Raw genomic sequence first — 17,728 nt, 5'->3', positions numbered from 1 at the left:
GAGCCATGCATGTACACTGTTTGTACCTTAACCTTCCATAGCCATGATGACCCTGATGAAATGATGCCTGCACAGATATCTCACTTGGTACACATGGTTCTTGCATGCCATGGTTTTCAGAAGTGCCCATCACACGGTCACTGTGCTCTTGAACTTGACACTTAGATGAACATGGGAATGACACCACAGGTTCACTATGTACCTCCTGGGCACATTCACTTTCACAAACCTCCATTTCCACTATGCTGCTGTGGGGCTCCGGATCGCGAAAACATGGGTCTGAAAGGTCCAGTTTAGTCCAGCGTATCTTTGCAGCTTTAGATCTCTTTCCTTTAGATGGCATGATAATATTCACACAGCTCTAATTTTACCACATGACAGGAGGCTTCATATTTGCATAACTCTCTTTACTGAATATCTCCAGCAGCACAGAAACACAACAACCAACCTGAAAAAAGTCAGTAGGTGTACAAAAGGCCCTGTCTATGACATCACTTCCTCGTTCTTTGCTGCTCCAGCCTGGCACAGGTCAGGGTATTTTGCCTCTTTACTTTGATTACTTTTCATTCTTTAAACGGTCGTATTGTAATAACTGTAAATCCTACAGCGAAGAGCTTTATATTGTGAGAATCACAAGACCCAGACCTACATGTTAAAGCATAGTATGTCTCTGAAATATTAAAAATGAAGGCCCAGTCGCGGTTTAGTTTCAATGAACGGCGTGAGTTGCAAACAAATGGTCATATTGCAGTGGACATGTTTAGTGGCGGCAGGGATAGCTGAACATTTTGATATAAGATTTGTGTAGGTGGGCTGAGTAACTGTGGGCAGAGTAACTGTGTGGAGTGTTTGGAGTGTGTAAAAATTGTAAACATTACACTAACCAATTGATTGATCAAATTTAAAAAGTGCACATGGCAAGCTTGATAGAGTGAAAAATGCATTTCAACTTTTATTTATTTATATAGCACATTTAATTGCAACGTTGTTGCCCAAAGGGCTTCACAGTTACATTAAAACATACATTTATAAAAACATTAGCAGGTGTACAAAAGGCCCTGTCTATGACATCACTTGCTGCTCCAGCCTGGCACAGGTCAGACAGAGTATTTTGGCGGTTGCCATCTTCAAACGGTCGTATCTTAAAAACTATAAATCCTACAGCCAGGAGCTTTATATTGTGAGAATCAGACCCATACCTACATTTTGATGCATAGTATGTCTCTGCAATATTAACAATGTTTAGAAATTGCCCTTCAAATGTGAGCTTTGCAGAGTGGAGTTTCAATGAATGTCAATGGACGGTGTGATTTGCAAACAAATGGTCATATTGTGAAAACTATCAGGACTATGGCTTAGCTATGGACATTTTTAGTGGCAGCAGGGATACGACCGTTTAAGGATGGCAACCGCCAAAATACTCTGACCTGTGCCAGGCTGGAGCAGCAAGTGATGTCATAGACAGGGCCTTTTGTACACATGCTAATGTTTTTATAAATGTATGTTTTAATGTAACTGTGAAGCACTTTGGGCAACAACATTGCAATTAAATGTGCTATATAAATAAAGAAGTTACTACATCCACTCCAGTTGTAGACTACTGGTGGAGGCAAGAACACTTCACACAATTTCCCCAGAAATTGTAGCTTTCTAGTTTGCATATTGTAATTCTACAAATCAATGAATTTTCCAGTTTCCACCAACAGAGGGCAATGGAGAGCCTGATAGAATCACCTTTTAAAATAAGGATATCCCAACTTGGAAACCCAAACCCAAATGGCCCCCAGGTACCTGCCTTCCCAAACCAGAACCCCATTCCAGACCAGGGCCCATAATCAGTGGGAAGGAGGCTGACCTGTGGTCCTCTCCAAGTACCAATGTAATGGAGGATTCCGTAACATATCTAACCTGTGCCTCTGCATAATCCAGGGCTATGCTTAAGTCTTCAGTTTCTATAAGTCTATCAGTTGATATAGTAAAACACAAGTGGAGGGCAAAACATAACAACCCATTACAGAAACAGGACCTGGTATAACAAAGACAACTTTTATTATTCCTTAACCATTTATGACGGAATTTTTCCTTCATAGATGTCTTATGTATTCTGTCATGGATGCTCTAGATCCTATTTAAATTGTAGGGCACCCCACCTGCAATAAAATTCATTATACTTCTCTTTTTCCAGTGTAGAGACTATGCAGTACCCTTTTCTGTATATCTAGTCTTAGATTATAAAGCCACAGTTAAGTTACACATGTGTAATGTCGTTATTGTACCTGCTTTTCATTCACAATGCCATTGTGATGCATTATATTGTCTCATTAAAATAACATTTATAAAACAAAACAGGAAAAGAGATCACTGCTTAGTAACCACCTGAGTCTTCTATAGCTAGCCTGGTAAGTCCACTGCAATTAAGAAAATGTTCTAATTTTAAGTGTTTTCTTTCCAGTAGATGGTTCCATAAACAGAAATGAAATCCGTGGATTGTACACTTCAGTTTCTTCTCCGGATTATGTAATCAAAGATAACGAAATCACAAGTAATCGAAAAATAAACTGTGTGGCAGTCAGTACACCAAGCAGTAAATCTTTGAGTCATGAAACTACAGAATCCGAGGAAGTAAATCTCAGAGACATTAATACGCCCATAGAACATATACAGACTGAAGATCCATCTACTCATATTAAGGAGGAACCAGACTCATGCGAGGAAGGAAATCTCCCAGACACAGACATTTATACACCCACAGAAGATACACAGGTGGAATATCCGTCAACTTATATCAAGGAGGAATCCGTCTCATTGGAAGAAACAAATCTAGCTGAAGCTGCCATTTATCCAATCAATAGAGATATACAAATGGACTTTACATCAAAGTGTGAATTGGCATCAAATGAAAATCAAATTCTCATAACCAATAATATGTATACAGGCACAGACCATACAGAGGCAGAATATCTACCTAACCTTATTAAGGAAGAATCTGCATCACGTGAAGCCAGCAATCTCACCAGCTCCGAGATTTATACACCCACAGGAGATAAACATATAAACTATACATCGAATAATGAATCTGCATCACATAAACAAGGAAATCTCAGGGAATCTGACATTTATACACCCAGAGAATATACACAGACAGAGTATCTATATCAAGATATAAATCTCACCATCTTAGACCTTCTTACCCCCACTCATCATACAGAAACACAAAACAAAGGAAATAGAAGCTGCGTTGATGGTGCTAAGGTTTCATCTACCAATTCAGAGCTTGTTAAACAGAAGAGTGTCAACAAAGGAAATACATTGACCAGTACAGATTACGTTGGACATGAGTGCTTTAGGCAGAAACCACATTTTATCACACGTAAGAGAGCTTCCAAAGAGAATATAATTTCTTGTTCTGAATGTGGGAAATGTTTTGCTAAAATGTCTCATCTTAAGATACATATGAGGATTCACACAGGAGAGAAACCATTTTCATGTTCAGAATGTGGGAAACGCTTTGCTCAAATGTCAGCTCTTAAGAAACATTTGAGGTTTCACACAGGAGAAAAACCATTTTCATGTTCTGAATGTGGGAAACCCTTTGCTCACATGTACACTCTTAAGAAACATATGAGGTTTCACACAGGAGAAAAAACATTTTCTTGTTTACAATGTGGGAAATGTTTCATTAATACTTCAACTCTTAAGACTCATCAAAGGAGTCACACTGGAGAGAAACCATTTTCTTGTTCTGAATGTGGGAAATGTTTCACCGCTATTTCAACTGTTAAGACTCATCAAAAGAGTCACACAGGAAGCAAACCATTTTCTTGTTCTGAATGCGAGAAATGTTTTGCTCGCAAGTCAACTCTTAAGACACATCAGAGGATTCACACAGGAGACAAACCATTTTCTTGTTCTGAATGCCAGAAATGTTTTGCTCGCAGGTCAACTCTTAAGATACATCAGAGGATTCACACAGGAGAGAAACCATTTTCTTGTTCTGAATGTGGGAAATGTTTTACTAACTGTTCAGATCTAAAGAAACATCAGAGAATTCACACAGGAGAGAAACCATTTTCTTGTCGTGAATGTGGGAAATGCTTTCCTCAAATGTCAACTCTTAAGAAGCATATGAATAGTCACACAGGAGAGAAACCGTTTTCCTGTCGTTAATGTGGGAAACGCTTTTCTCAAATGTCAAATCTTAAGTAGCATATGATGACTCATTCAGCTGAGAACATTTTTTTTGTTCTGAATGTGGGAAGTGTTTCAGATGGGGTTCAGGTCTTCACTCACATAAGGTGATTCATACAATAATGCATCCTCTTGTTTAGAACATAGATTTTTTTTTCTGTAGATGTAAGACTTCTTATATGTCAGAGGATTCATACAGATTGTAGTAAACTTTTGGAATTAACAAGTTGACACTCCTTGCTTTTGGCAATTCACTAATTTTTATTATGAGAGCCTTATCAAACAGATAAACAATACATATACATTTGAATTAGGCTAGTATATGTTGCTATCAAAACTAGTCATTGATTGAATGGAAAGTAAACTATATTAACATCATAAAACCGGCATAGACACGTGATACAGTTACCACTCCATTGATCATCAGCTGAGAGTAAGAGGGTGTGTATAATGGGGTGAGGGAATAGAGAGAGGGTGAGGAGAGGAAATTCAAAGAGAGAAAATGTGTTATTCACAGGGCTTTTAACAGGTTAGGCCTTCCTTCTGCTGGACACACCTCCCTCAGTCAATCCCTTAGGACAGGGGTAGGCAACCTTTTGGTAGTGGTGTGCCGAAGTAAAAGTTTGACGTCCCTTGGTGTGCCGGCAATATAGTCAGAGGAATGCATGGTTAAGAATGTTAAATGTTTTATTAATGAAAACATCAAATAAAGGTCAGCTTTAACAACAACTAATCGTATTCATTTATCTTTTTCTTTTTAATGTAATTTCTAATTACATTTAAACTTGTTGAGAATATTTTAAAAACGTAATAACAAAGAACATACAACAACAAAATGTTTAAATTTTTTTACAGAACAAACTTAGTGAGATCCCTGCCCTTGCTTAGTTCCTCTGTCAGGAACATACTGTGTAACTTTAAGTTTCTGAATGAGCAGTTGTGAGATATCTTCGATGCGGATTCAAAATGATCTTGATGTGGCAAAATATTTGCTCACAGATGTATGTTGACCCAAAGGTTGAAAGCAAAGCAAATGCAATTTTCTTTAAGCCAGGGCTCGACAAATCCCAGGGGCCAGATCGCCATTGCGACTAAGAATTTTGCCCTGGCGTCTGGGATTCATCAGCCCTTGCCCTCCTCCTTCTGTCCTGCAATGCCGTGCAAGCTCTCTGTCCGTCCGTGCGCCAGGAGGAAGTGAAGGGAACTGTAAATACTTCCTGCTGGCGCTGAGGCCACGCAGGGGAACCACAAGCTGGCAGGACACCTGGTAAAATCTGCTCTGCTTGCTACCCGACCCTATTCCACTGAGCACGCCCCCAGCCCGCCTCTATACTCCAGAGCATGCCTCTGGCTCGCCCCTGTACCGCAGAGCACGCCTCTAATCCGCTACCATTCTGGAGAGCCGACTGCCCGTCCCTTCCCCTGAGCAAGGAGTAAGTAATTAAAGTTCACTTCCTCCCGGTGAACAGAGATACAGGAGGAGGGGGAGTCTGAATAGAGCGGCAGCCCACTCCTATCAGCCTATCAGTAGCTAGCCCTATTGCAACCACCTGCTGCCCAGTCCCCAGGGAAGCCACCCTCCTGAACCCAAAAGGTAGGAAACAGGAGGGTGACTAGAAATATGTGTTTTTTAAAAAAAATTATGTAGGTATCTGTGACATTGTGTGTTTGACTGTGTGTACCTAGAAATCTTTGCATGTGTGTGGGTCTCTGTCTGTCAGTGAGCGTGTCTGTCTGTCAGTGTGTGTCTTTCTGTCAGTGAGTGTGTGTGTCAGTGAGTGTGTGGGTGGGTCAGTCAGTGAGTAAGTGTGTGGGTCTGTCAGTGAGTGAGTGTGTGTATGTATGTATCAGTCCAGGTGCCGGTTAGTGAGTGTGCATGTTTAGGTCACCAGCCCCCCTTTCGATCGCTTGGGAATGATGTTTTTACTCACCGTTATCCCCAAAAAGCTGAGATTATCAATCTTGATGATTTCAGCCAATCCAATGCTTTCCTGTGGGAAAGCATTGGGAGCTATTGAGCATGCGTGGTAAAATGCTGCACCAATCAGCATCTCCCCATGCAGATAGGAGACACTTTAGGTGCCGTTTGAGTGACTGCCACTAGAGATGTTACTAGGCAGCAATGTAAACACTTCCTTTTCTCTTCTTTCTTTTGCATCTTCCTGAGTGAGAGACCCTTATGTGAGTGTGTGATCTCTGCTGGGGCCACTGGTTCTATGCAAGCTGCCAGCTTCTCCCAAAAGGCGTTTTCAGACAATCCTGCACATCCCATTCCCCACTGTCTGGGTCAGAAGCGCACACCGTGGCTGTCATTTTACTTGCCTTGTGGTGTCGGCTTTGCGGTGGTGTCATGTGCTCTCAGTTCCCTGAAAAATCTTCTGGGAACGGACCGGGTTTACCGGTGAGAGGTAGAGCCAGGGCTCTGCACAGGCTGCTCAAGGTGGGAGATCGGTTGCCTCTCTCTTCCCTGGTGCACACCAGGCCGCAATATGCTCGAAGCCCCCTCCAGGACCGTGTCAGCCACAATCACTACTTGTCGCCAGTAGGAGGGTAAACCCAATTTAGGGCTACTGCAATATCGATTTAGAATGTGGCAGGGCCCAGCAGGATCCCCCAAAACAACAACCATAACCATTTCTATGTATCTAAGTGGTTATGTTGCCTGGAGTCAGTCAGTGCCAGGATCCTCGTCACTACTAAATGGTTTTCTCACCATTTAGCAGAGCAGGTTGGTCCCCAGGAACCCGTCCTCCAATGATAATGCAGAGGAGACAGAACTATGCTTCTATCTCACGCGATACCAGAGATTAGTACAGTGATTGACTGAGTGCTCAGTTTACACGCTCAGCCTCTCACTGCCGCCAACTATGTTATGGTGTGAACCTGCATAGAAATTTACAACATTTAAGTTTATCACAGGTCTCAAACTATGTACGGAGCATATTTAATGTATCCAGTCGTGTATTTTGGATTTGCCCTAGGCATGAGGAACTCAGGAACCCCTAATTTAAATTAGCCCCACCCCTTCCTGCCATGGTGACACCTCTTCCTGTTAAAGACTAACACGCATTTTGACTGAGACACACACTGAAACACCCACTCACGGACAAGCACACACTCTCAGATACACTGACATACACACACACCCACACTCTCACTGATTTGACACAATCTGACACACAATCACTCACACACACACTGACAGGCATGAAAACGCACTGACACACAAGCACACTCACTCAGACACACACTCTCACTGACAGACACAGACATACTCACACCCACATTCACTGACGACATACACTGACATACACATTCACAGATACACACACAAACATTTACTGATAGACAGACACAAACTCACTGACAGACACACACACACACATTCACTCACTCACTCAGAGACACACTCAAAGACACACTGAGAAACACACACAAACACACTTATTCACTAACAAACACACACATTTTCCCCAAACACTCACAAATTATTTTTTAATTTTATTTAAATCCACCCAGCTCTCCCAACAGTAAGGAGGCTGGGTGGATTATTCACCTGGGGTCCAGTGGGGCTGCTGGGCGGGCAGGCAGATGAGGTTGCGAGCAGGCATGCAGGAAGGCAGGCGGACTCACAAAGTAGGAAGTGAGGGAACTGTGATCATCTTGCTCAGCTCCCTCCCACGCCACTTAGCTTAGTGATGCCGGCATAACTAGACGGCGCCTGCCTGGAAAGCAACTGGCTGTCTGCCCCTTGGGGCCCACAGACGGCCATCTCTTGGGCCCCCATAAAATCAAAGTGAGTGCATAATTTCATCACAGAGCTCCATAGCAATAAAACTCGGTTATGTGGGTCAGATTGCATCAGTGTTCTACTACTGTGTGTGGAATTATGTAAAAAATGTCTGTGTATTGTGTGGCTGATTGTGATGTATGTGTCGTGGGGGTAGCTGTTGTGTGTATGGTTGGCTGAGTGTGATTTGTGTGAGGGTTTTGGCGATGTGGCAGGGCAGCTGAGTGTGGTTTGAGTGTGTGGATGGTGGAGTGTGATGTGACACATTGTTGCTGAGCCTACTTGTCACACTTCATATCTGATCTCTCCTAGTCTCTCACACTGCAGGAATGGCTCCAAGAGCTTGCAATCTAACTCAAGCTAGCATTTCTGTTTGTATTCTTTACAGAAGTAGGAAATGATAACTTGACTTTGATTGCAAGCTTTTGGGGCCATTCCCTCAAGCCTTTACATATAGAGACCAGGGCATACAGGGAATGGTCTGTACAGCTTGCAATCTAACACAAGTTAACATTTATGTGATATAAATGGACTGTCTGACACAGACAGTTTTTCATATCACAGTAAAATTAACTTGAGTTAGATTGCAAGCTCCTGGGGACCATCCCTTTATGCCCTGATGAGCATGTATTTGTAACATAAATAGTGTGGCACTGGCACCTGGTAAATTAAGGCAATTTACTTGATAGTATTCAGGGTCAGGGACTGACAGGCAAACAGTGAAGTGGTAGTAGCAGACACAAGGATAGTAGCAGTGGCAGACACAAGGGACAAGGCAATCTTTGATTTTGTGACAGTCAGGAGCAGAAGTGACCCCTATGATCACTACTGCTTCTTATAGGCTCACATAAACAAAAAGCCCCACACCGATTTGCTTGGAGTGACATATCTGCATATACGCTGAGACGGAGGAGAGATTTCAAGACCATCACCACTGCACTGCGAGACCACCGCCTTCCATATCGCTGGGGATATCCCACCAAGCTTCTGGTGACCAAAGGGGGAAAAACCATGATCATCTCCACACCGGAAGATGGAGACAAGATACTGAGATCCTGGAACATCGAATCAGCGACTCGCACCAGCGCAGAACAAGGCACAGCGAGGGTCTCCCCAGAATGGAAGAAAGCGAGGAAAAGATAAAGACTCCTACACAAACAATCCATGAGACTGTAATATCCTGAAGACTATAAGGCAATACTGAGTTGGGTAATGTACCGTTATGGGAACAGGAGCGGGGAGGTGTAGGGGCCATTGGGGACTAGGAGAGAACCACTAAAGCCACAGGTACCCCACCCCCCCACCCCCCACAGACAGAGGTAACAACCTAGAACCCCACGCAAGACAAGCCCCAAGAAACATAAAGGGGGTTCAGAGGGGACTCGTGAGGGGGCGTAGAGCAAGCACAACATTCCTTCCCTTGACACTGGGTACCAACACAACCCGTGAGCCCCCCAAAAAAATTATCATAAAAACAGAATTAACAGAACCTCTATTATAGCTAGCTCTAGCGGTCGCAAACCACCTACCCGATAGAAAATGTCCAATCAACAAAAAATAATATAAATTAAAATTATAAAAACAACCCCAATACTAAAGGGATTAATCAAGCAGCAGGCCTCTAACGCTTTCAAATATCAGCTGCACTACCCTACTTCAGGGCTTAAACACAACGAACAACACACCTTACTGCTCTCTAGGGAGAGAGTCTCACCAGGAAGTGAAGCACAGGCTTCAACCCCCAAGGCATGTAGACGCAGTGCCTAGCCAGAAATCTGGCATCAGACCTTAGGATTTTTATATACACTTTATGGTTATGTTTTTTTTTTTTTTTATGTTATGCCATGTATGACCAGACAAGGTCACAGTTTATTGTGAGGGGTTGGTGGGTGGCCCCGCACTGCACTTCAGAACCCGCGCTCCAAAATCGGAAGACGCGAGGAGACAACCACATTATTCCTCCCTACTCCGGGGAACGTCCCTAAGAGGACAGAGGAACTTGATGCTCGGTTCGTGGTAGCTGGGAGGAGCAGCAACCCTCGCAAACCAATATATATATATATATATCCTCTGATGAAGTGAGTTAGTCACGAAACGCGTAAGGCTGCATCTCACCGATACAGAGTCTGATTGGAACGCAAGGCGGATTGAAGTGGAACGCACGCGGCAAGTCTCCCCTTCAGCTTCGGAAACACACAGGTCTCTGCAACTGACTGCAAGCCGGCTTTTTTCAGTCAGCAACGGCAGAGAATTCGAACTGAAGGTGGTACAAACTCCGGATAAGGTTCCTATTCTTTGTTACCATCAGTGAAGAAATTTTTATTTTTTTATGTTCTGATTTTATTTTTACTTTTGAATAAATAGTATTTTACATAGAAGACGGTCTTTTCTGTATTTAATAACATTAAGACCAACTACTGGAGCTGGATAAAGAATACCATCGTTTACAATACTTGATCTTTATGTAGAGAGGTTTTCCACACATCTCTACATTTTCTTCATAAATTGTATCTTACTATTCTTATGTGTATCACACTGTTGCATATGATTTAAGTGTGTTACTATAGTAATATTGTTGCTCCTATCGGCTAGTTTTCCCTTCTGTCCCAATAGAAGGGTTTTTAGCCGTATTTTAAGAGGAGCATACAGATTAATTGACTAAATATAAACTTATTTGGACTACTTTGCTGGTTGAGCAATTTCTAAGGACTAATACTATCATTGCTTCTTTTTATTTCGCCAAGGTTTTATATTTGTATTATTTTTTAAAATATAACATTGTTTAGTCGACCAACCCCTTTTCTGTTTGTTTATATTGCCATTTCACCGAGTTTAGTGAAATTATATCTCCTCTTCAAGCACGATAAGTGACAGTAACTATCTCCTGGTACCAGCAATTTGATTCTTTTTTCTTTTTGCTATTTATATCTGTTTATAATATTTTTAACCTAAGGTGTGGGTTATTTTTCTGGGATTTGATTAAGTTACCTGCCTCTTTCTGGGACCACTATATAACCTTCCTATTTCATCAGAAGGGGAGCACACCCCTTTTCTGGTGATTTTCTATTTCTTTTATTTACCTGCAAACCAATATATGTTGTTAAAGGACCACTCTAGTGCCAGGAAAACATACTCGTTTTCCTGGCACTAGAGTACCCTGAGGGTGCCCCCACCCTCAGGGACCCCCTCCCGCCGGGCTCTGGAGAGAGGAAGGGGTTAAACTTACCTCTTTTTCCAGCGCCGGGCGGGGAGCTTTCCTCCTCCTCTCCATCTTGATCGCGACGTCATCGGCTGAATGCGCATGCGCGGCAGGAGCCGCGCTCGCATTCAGCCAGTCGCATAGGAAAGCATTTTCAATGCTTTCCTATGGACGCTTGCGTGCTCTCACTGTGATTTTCACAGTGAGAAGCACGCAAGCGCCTCTAGCGGCTGTCAATGAGACAGCCACTAGAGGATTTGGAGGCTGGATTAACCCTCATTATAAACATAGCAGTTTCTCTGAAACTGCTATGTTTATAAAAAAAAGGGTTAATCCTAGAGGTACCTGGCACCCAGACCACTTCATTAAGCTGAAGTCGTCTGGGTGCCTAGAGTGGTCCTTTAAGACATGAAGCGATCCATGCACGGTATCCATTAAAATCCATTAAAGTCCTGGACTCCAAAATGGATACTACCTTGCACCAACAGAGCCGTAGACACCGACCTTTACAAAGACCATGCAAGGCCATACAAAAACTACTCCATACATACCATCTATACGATACGTGGAGAATCACACACCCAGAAGACAAATCATTCACACACTTTCCACCAGTCAATAACTCATACTCTAGAATAGACGGTCTCCTTATATCAGGAGCTAACCTAAACCAAATAGTCAAATGCGACATCCACAATATTACGTGGTCAAACCACGCCCTAGTGACCCTAGAGCAAAATAATTTGTACGATTTCAGAAATCTGAGTCCGTGGAAATTTAATGACTCCCTACTACACAACGAGGACTTCCTAAAAAAAAATTACCGGATGTGAGCTTATACTACAAAGCAACTCTTCTATCCACAGCCATCCTATCCCACAAAGAAAATGATAGACCACAATGGATAGATATAGAATCCTCATGGGCGTGCCCACAGGGCCTTCACCACCTGTTCTGGATACCACACAACTTACGCCCTAAAAAAACAGACATGCCTGACACCACGACCTTACTACTGAAAACGTGGGATGCTGCTAGGCGGCACATGGGCTACACTAAATGGTCATTAGTGTAACGGATCGACTGGCACCCCGACTGGGTACCTCCGTTGAAGGATGCTCCTAGCGCTTCCCGAGGACTCCAAGCACTGCAGCAGACCCCACAACCACCTAACCGGAGAAGCATTTGAATGCTCAAGCATATGAATGCTGTAAACAGCTGAACAGGAAAAGCATACAATCGGCTTACACTCCTGGCAATCAGCATACAATCCAATTCCCCCAATAACGAGACGACACTTCGTTTTGAGGTCAAGCAGAACTGAATGTACTGGCACATACAACCTCTTTTATTCCCAATCCACAAACTTAGTACTGCCCACTGGGTTTTACAGAGCAACCAATAACACACGTACATTAGAGAAAACACTTCCAGCAATTACACACACAATCCTCCCCTCTGCCTCTGATCTAATTATAGTACACAATGGGTTAACATAATTATCACAAGCAGGAAAAATACAGTTTTTATATATGTACTATAACTTTAAAAATATACATCCAAGCTTCATAAAAATTACATATTATTAATCAGCGTACTTGAAATATGAACATACTCAAAAAATCCTTCCATTAGTTCGAAAGTTAGCTGGAAGTCCTTTGTGACCGACCGCAGGCACATTTAGCTGCCCAAAACAGTTCCATAGATTTGGGCTGTGCGGTCGGTCGGTCGGTCAATTTCACACAAAAAAAATTATTAAGTCCCATTCGAATGCACGAACGGGTCCGTTCGTGAATTTAGCTTAGTATAGCAGTGAGTTCAAACTGCCGAACGGAACTTAGTCTCTGCAGCTGAAAAAGGAGTGTAGGAGAAGGTAAGGGTCAGCGGTAGTGATGTACCGAACTGTTCGCCGGCGAATAGTTCCTGGCGAACATAGCGTGTTCGCGTTCGCCGCCGCGGGCGAACACATGGGCGGTTCGATCCGCCCCCTATTCGTCATCATTGAGCAAACTTTGACCCTGTGCCTCACGGTCAGCAGACACATTCCAGCCAATCAGCAGCACACCCTTCCTAGCAGACCCTCCCACCTCCCTCCCAGTATCCATTTTAGATTCATTCTGAAGCTGCATGCTTAGTGAGAGGAGGGAAAGGGTAGTTGCTGCTGATTAGATAGGGACATTGATAGCTAGGCTAGGGTATTCAGTGTCCACTACAGTCCTGAAGGACTCATCTGATCTCTGCTGTAAGAACAGCACCCCAAAAAGCCCTTTTTAGGGCTAGAACATCAGTCTGCTTTTTTTTGTGTAATGTAATTGCAGTTGCCTGCCTGCCAGCTTCTGTGTCAGGCTCACAGTGCATACTGTGCCCATTTGCCCAGTGCCACCACTCACTCACTGCTGGTGTCACAATAGCTTAAGCTTGCATTTAAAACCAACATTTTTTTTTCACTGTAATAGATTGAAGAAGAGCAGTTAGTTGTCTGCAAGCTTCTGTGTCAGGCTCAGTGGATACTGTGCCCATTTGCCCAGTGCCACCACTCATATCTGGTGTCTCTGTAGCGTGCTTTTACAAAGAAAAACAGTTTTCCAGTGTAAGCTAATAGCAGTCAGTGTCCTTAAAGTGGGTGTGTCAGGCCTTCCTTCAGCGTGTGCCCTGCAGAACCCTGCCAGTGTACTTTGACAGTTGCCACTCATATCTGGGGTCACAATAGCGTGCATTTAAAACCAAAAAACTTTTTTCACTGTTATAGATTGAATAGCAATTACTTGTCTTCAAGCGGGTGTGTCAGGCCTACAGCCTGTGCTCTGCAGACCTGTGCCAGTGCACATTGCCACTCATATCTGGTGTCTCTATGCCCCGCTTCAAGCGTCCTGTCAGAAAGGACCTTCAGTGCAGCAGGAGGTATTGTCACTGAGAAGAGAAGTCGCCTAAGTCAAAAAAGTCTAGATTACCTCACCTTTATTAAGATGAATGAGGGATGGATCCCGAAGGGACTGACACTGGGCGATACATTCGACTAAAAAAGGCCTGATGAGATGAGCTGCCTTGGGCTAAAAATGTTCCACACGCTGCTGTATTTTAGCTCTGAATGCCGGTTGACTTGCGTGACTTATCCGCCACCAACTAGGGTTCAAGCCGCAATGTTTTAGTGCACTTTCTGCCTGGGAAACAAACATCAAGTTTTCTGGCCGCTGCTGCAACAATACCTAATTTTTCAGGCATGTGTACATGCCTAATTTTTCGGTCCTCTGGTGCTGCACTGTGGCTTCAAAAACCAAACCAAAAAAAAGGCACATAGTGACCCTATGTAGGGGGAACAGTCCCTATTCTGCTCTGTGTCAGTGTGTATCAGGGATTTGACTATCTTTATTCAGATTCAAAAATTACAATTCCAGGAAAAATGTAACAAACATTTACAAGAACATGTTATGCACATCATAGAAACAACGTGAACCTCTTTAAAGCCACAAACTTAAGACAAAAAATACGTACACACAATGTGTAAGGGTTTGAAAGAAAATTCTGAATCCTTACATGTTTACTTTATCGTTTGTTTGATTTTTGTGAACCATATATAAACTACAAGCAGCGTGAAAACTATAAAAACTCAAGTGGCCATGCTGATCAAATTAAATAGTATGCTTTACACAGCGTATAAGGGTGATGTCACAGCACAACGGGAATCTAACAGGGGAAGAGGTGAAAGTCATCCTCCTCCTCCCACGACCACGCCATATCTGCCAGTGCCAAGTGACCCTATGTAGGGGGAACAGTCTCTATTCTGCTCTGTGACAGTGTGTATCAGGGGCTTTGAGGACAGGTGTCAATCCATATCTGCCAAGTGACCCTATGTAGGGGTAACAGTCCCTATTCTGCTCTGTGTCAGTGTGTATCATGGGCTCTGAGGACAGGTGTCAATCCATACCTGCCAAGTGACCCTATGTAGGGGGAACAGTCCCTATCCTGCTCTGTGTCAGTGTGTATTATGGGCTCTGAGGACAGGTGTCAATCCATACCTGCCAAGTGACCCTATGTAGGGGGAACAGTCCCTATTCTGCTCTGTGTCAGTGTGTATCAGGGGCTTTGAGGACAGGTGTCAATCCATATCTGCCAAGTGACCCTATGTAGGGGGAACAGTCCCTATTCTGCTCTGTGTCAGTGTGTATCAGGGATTTGACTATCTTTATTCAGATTCAAAAATTACAATTCCAGGAAAAATGTAACAAACATTTACAAGAACATGTTATGCACATCATAGAAACAACGTGAACCTCTTTAAAGCCACAAACTTAAGACAAAAAATACGTACACACAATGTGTAAGGGTTTGAAAGAAAATTCTGAATCCTTACATGTTTACTTTATCGTTTGTTTGATTTTTGTGAACCATATATAAACTACAAGCAGCGTGAAAACTATAAAAACTCAAGTGGCCATGCTGATCAAATTAAATAGTATGCTTTACACAGCGTATAAGGGTGATGTCACAGCACAACGGGAATCTAACAGGGGAAGAGGTGAAAGTCATCCTCCTCCTCCCACGACCACGCCATATCTGCCAGTGCCAAGTGACCCTATGTAGGGGGAACAGTCTCTATTCTGCTCTGTGACAGTGTGTATCAGGGGCTTTGAGGACAGGTGTCAATCCATATCTGCCAAGTGACCCTATGTAGGGGTAACAGTCCCTATTCTGCTCTGTGTCAGTGTGTATCATGGGCTCTGAGGACAGGTGTCAATCCATACCTGCCAAGTGACCCTATGTAGGGGGAACAGTCCCTATCCTGCTCTGTGTCAGTGTGTATTATGGGCTCTGAGGACAGGTGTCAATCCATACCTGCCAAGTGACCCTATGTAGGGGGAACAGTCCCTATTCTGCTCTGTGTCAGTGTGTATCAGGGGCTTTGAGGACAGGTGTCAATCCATATCTGCCAAGTGACCCTATGTAGGGGGAACAGTCCCTATTCTGCTCTGTGTCAGTGTGTATCAGGGTCTCTGAGGACAGGTGTCAATCCATATGCCAAGGTGTCAATATGTCATATGTCAGGTGTCAATCCATATCCATTGTGATTTAGGAATGTTAGGTGATTTCTGCCCTTTATGTATTAAAACCAGACTCTGCATCAACTGTGTAATTTTTCATGGGAGTTTTGCCATTGATCCCCCTCCGGCATGCCACAGTCCAGGTGTTAGTCCCCTTGAAACAACTTTTCCATCACTTTTGTGGCCAGAAAGAGTCCCTGTGGGTTTTAAAATTCGCCTGCGCATTGAAGTCAATGGCGGTTCGGCCAGTTCGCGAACGTTTGCGGAAGTTCCCGTTCGCCATTCGCGAACCGAAAATTTCGTGTTCGCGACATCGCTAGTCAGCGGTGTTCGTTGAAATGTGTAGCCGATTTCAGTTCAAGGATTTGGCTACACATACCGCTGACCTCGTTCGAATGAACAAAGATGGCCACCGCCACATGTTCGTTTGTCGAATGGCGGCCACTTTGACTACTTCGGCTGCATCCGAAGTGCCAATTTAAAGCTGCAGAACTGCTCCAATACAATTTAAAGGGGCAGCAAGTCTTTTAAAATCCATTCTGCTAAAATATTCTTTAACAGGCAATATCTTCCAAGGGCCATAGTCTTAAAGGGGCATTGTTCCCAAAAGTCACAGTATGTACCCAGATGGTTCTTAAAGGGCCAGCAGCAGCATAATAAAATACAATATGCGCAAATACTGTATTTAAAGGGCCAAATCTCCCAGGGGCCATAGTCAGCAGGCAGGAGGCGGGCAAACTGGCTTCTCCAATGCCCAGTGACGAGGTTGGTATCGCCACAATTAGCAACCCCACATGTTAGCCTCCACATAGCCAACACATCGTTTAATTACCGGCCATGGGTACAAGGCGAATGCACCCTAATTAGACATCTGTACAGTGAGGGTGTAGCAGAGCTGCAATATTAAATCCCAATATCTCCGCTGGTAAAAGAAAGTAATCCAAGAAAAGGGCTGAATGAAGGCAATATCCCAAATCCCCCAGTAACCGGACAAAACACAGTTCTGGTAGTCAACTGAGGTTTTATTCACAGGTCACAGTATTTATGTGGTTCCCCATGCAAGGGGTTTCCTTAATCACTTTACAGGGGTTGTACAGTAGGGGACTACATGGGGAACTGAACATACAGGACCATTTTCCCACCATTCACTGTACGAGAGGGATACTCCCATAAGAATATCCTGTTAAGTGGATTATCCTTCTGTACAGCAGAATCGGTCTTTTTACTTAAAAATTTATAACTTGCATGTTATTCGTGATATTTACCCGAATGACATCTAGATACTTCGGGAAACTACTGCTCAGATCCCAGCACAATTAGCCGAATGCCACACGAAACATACTTTAATATGAACTCATACGCAAACACACGAATGAACAGTTTGAATGAAAGTACCGAAAGACCGGTGGTCCCAAACGGTCTGGAAGTCCAGCGGTGTTCGTGCCGTTAAGTAGCCGATTTTAGTTCCAGGCACCCGACGACCAAACACAGCTGGGCTAAAAGTGAATCCAA

At 43.5% G+C, this 17,728-nt stretch overlaps 1 pseudogene; it reads left to right on the top strand.

The window, feature by feature from the left end:
* Positions 1-4,299, top strand: part of LOC134574850 (oocyte zinc finger protein XlCOF22-like) — a 32,935-nt pseudogene extending 28,636 nt beyond the window's left edge.
* The last annotated feature ends 13,429 nt before the right edge of the window (positions 4,300-17,728 follow it).

Source organism: Pelobates fuscus, chromosome 10 (genome assembly GCF_036172605.1).
Source record: "Pelobates fuscus isolate aPelFus1 chromosome 10, aPelFus1.pri, whole genome shotgun sequence".
In the NCBI taxonomy this organism is placed as follows: domain Eukaryota; kingdom Metazoa; phylum Chordata; class Amphibia; order Anura; family Pelobatidae; genus Pelobates; species Pelobates fuscus.
The sequence above is the reverse complement of the archived record's forward strand: the minus strand, read 5'-3'. Positions and strand labels throughout refer to the sequence as shown.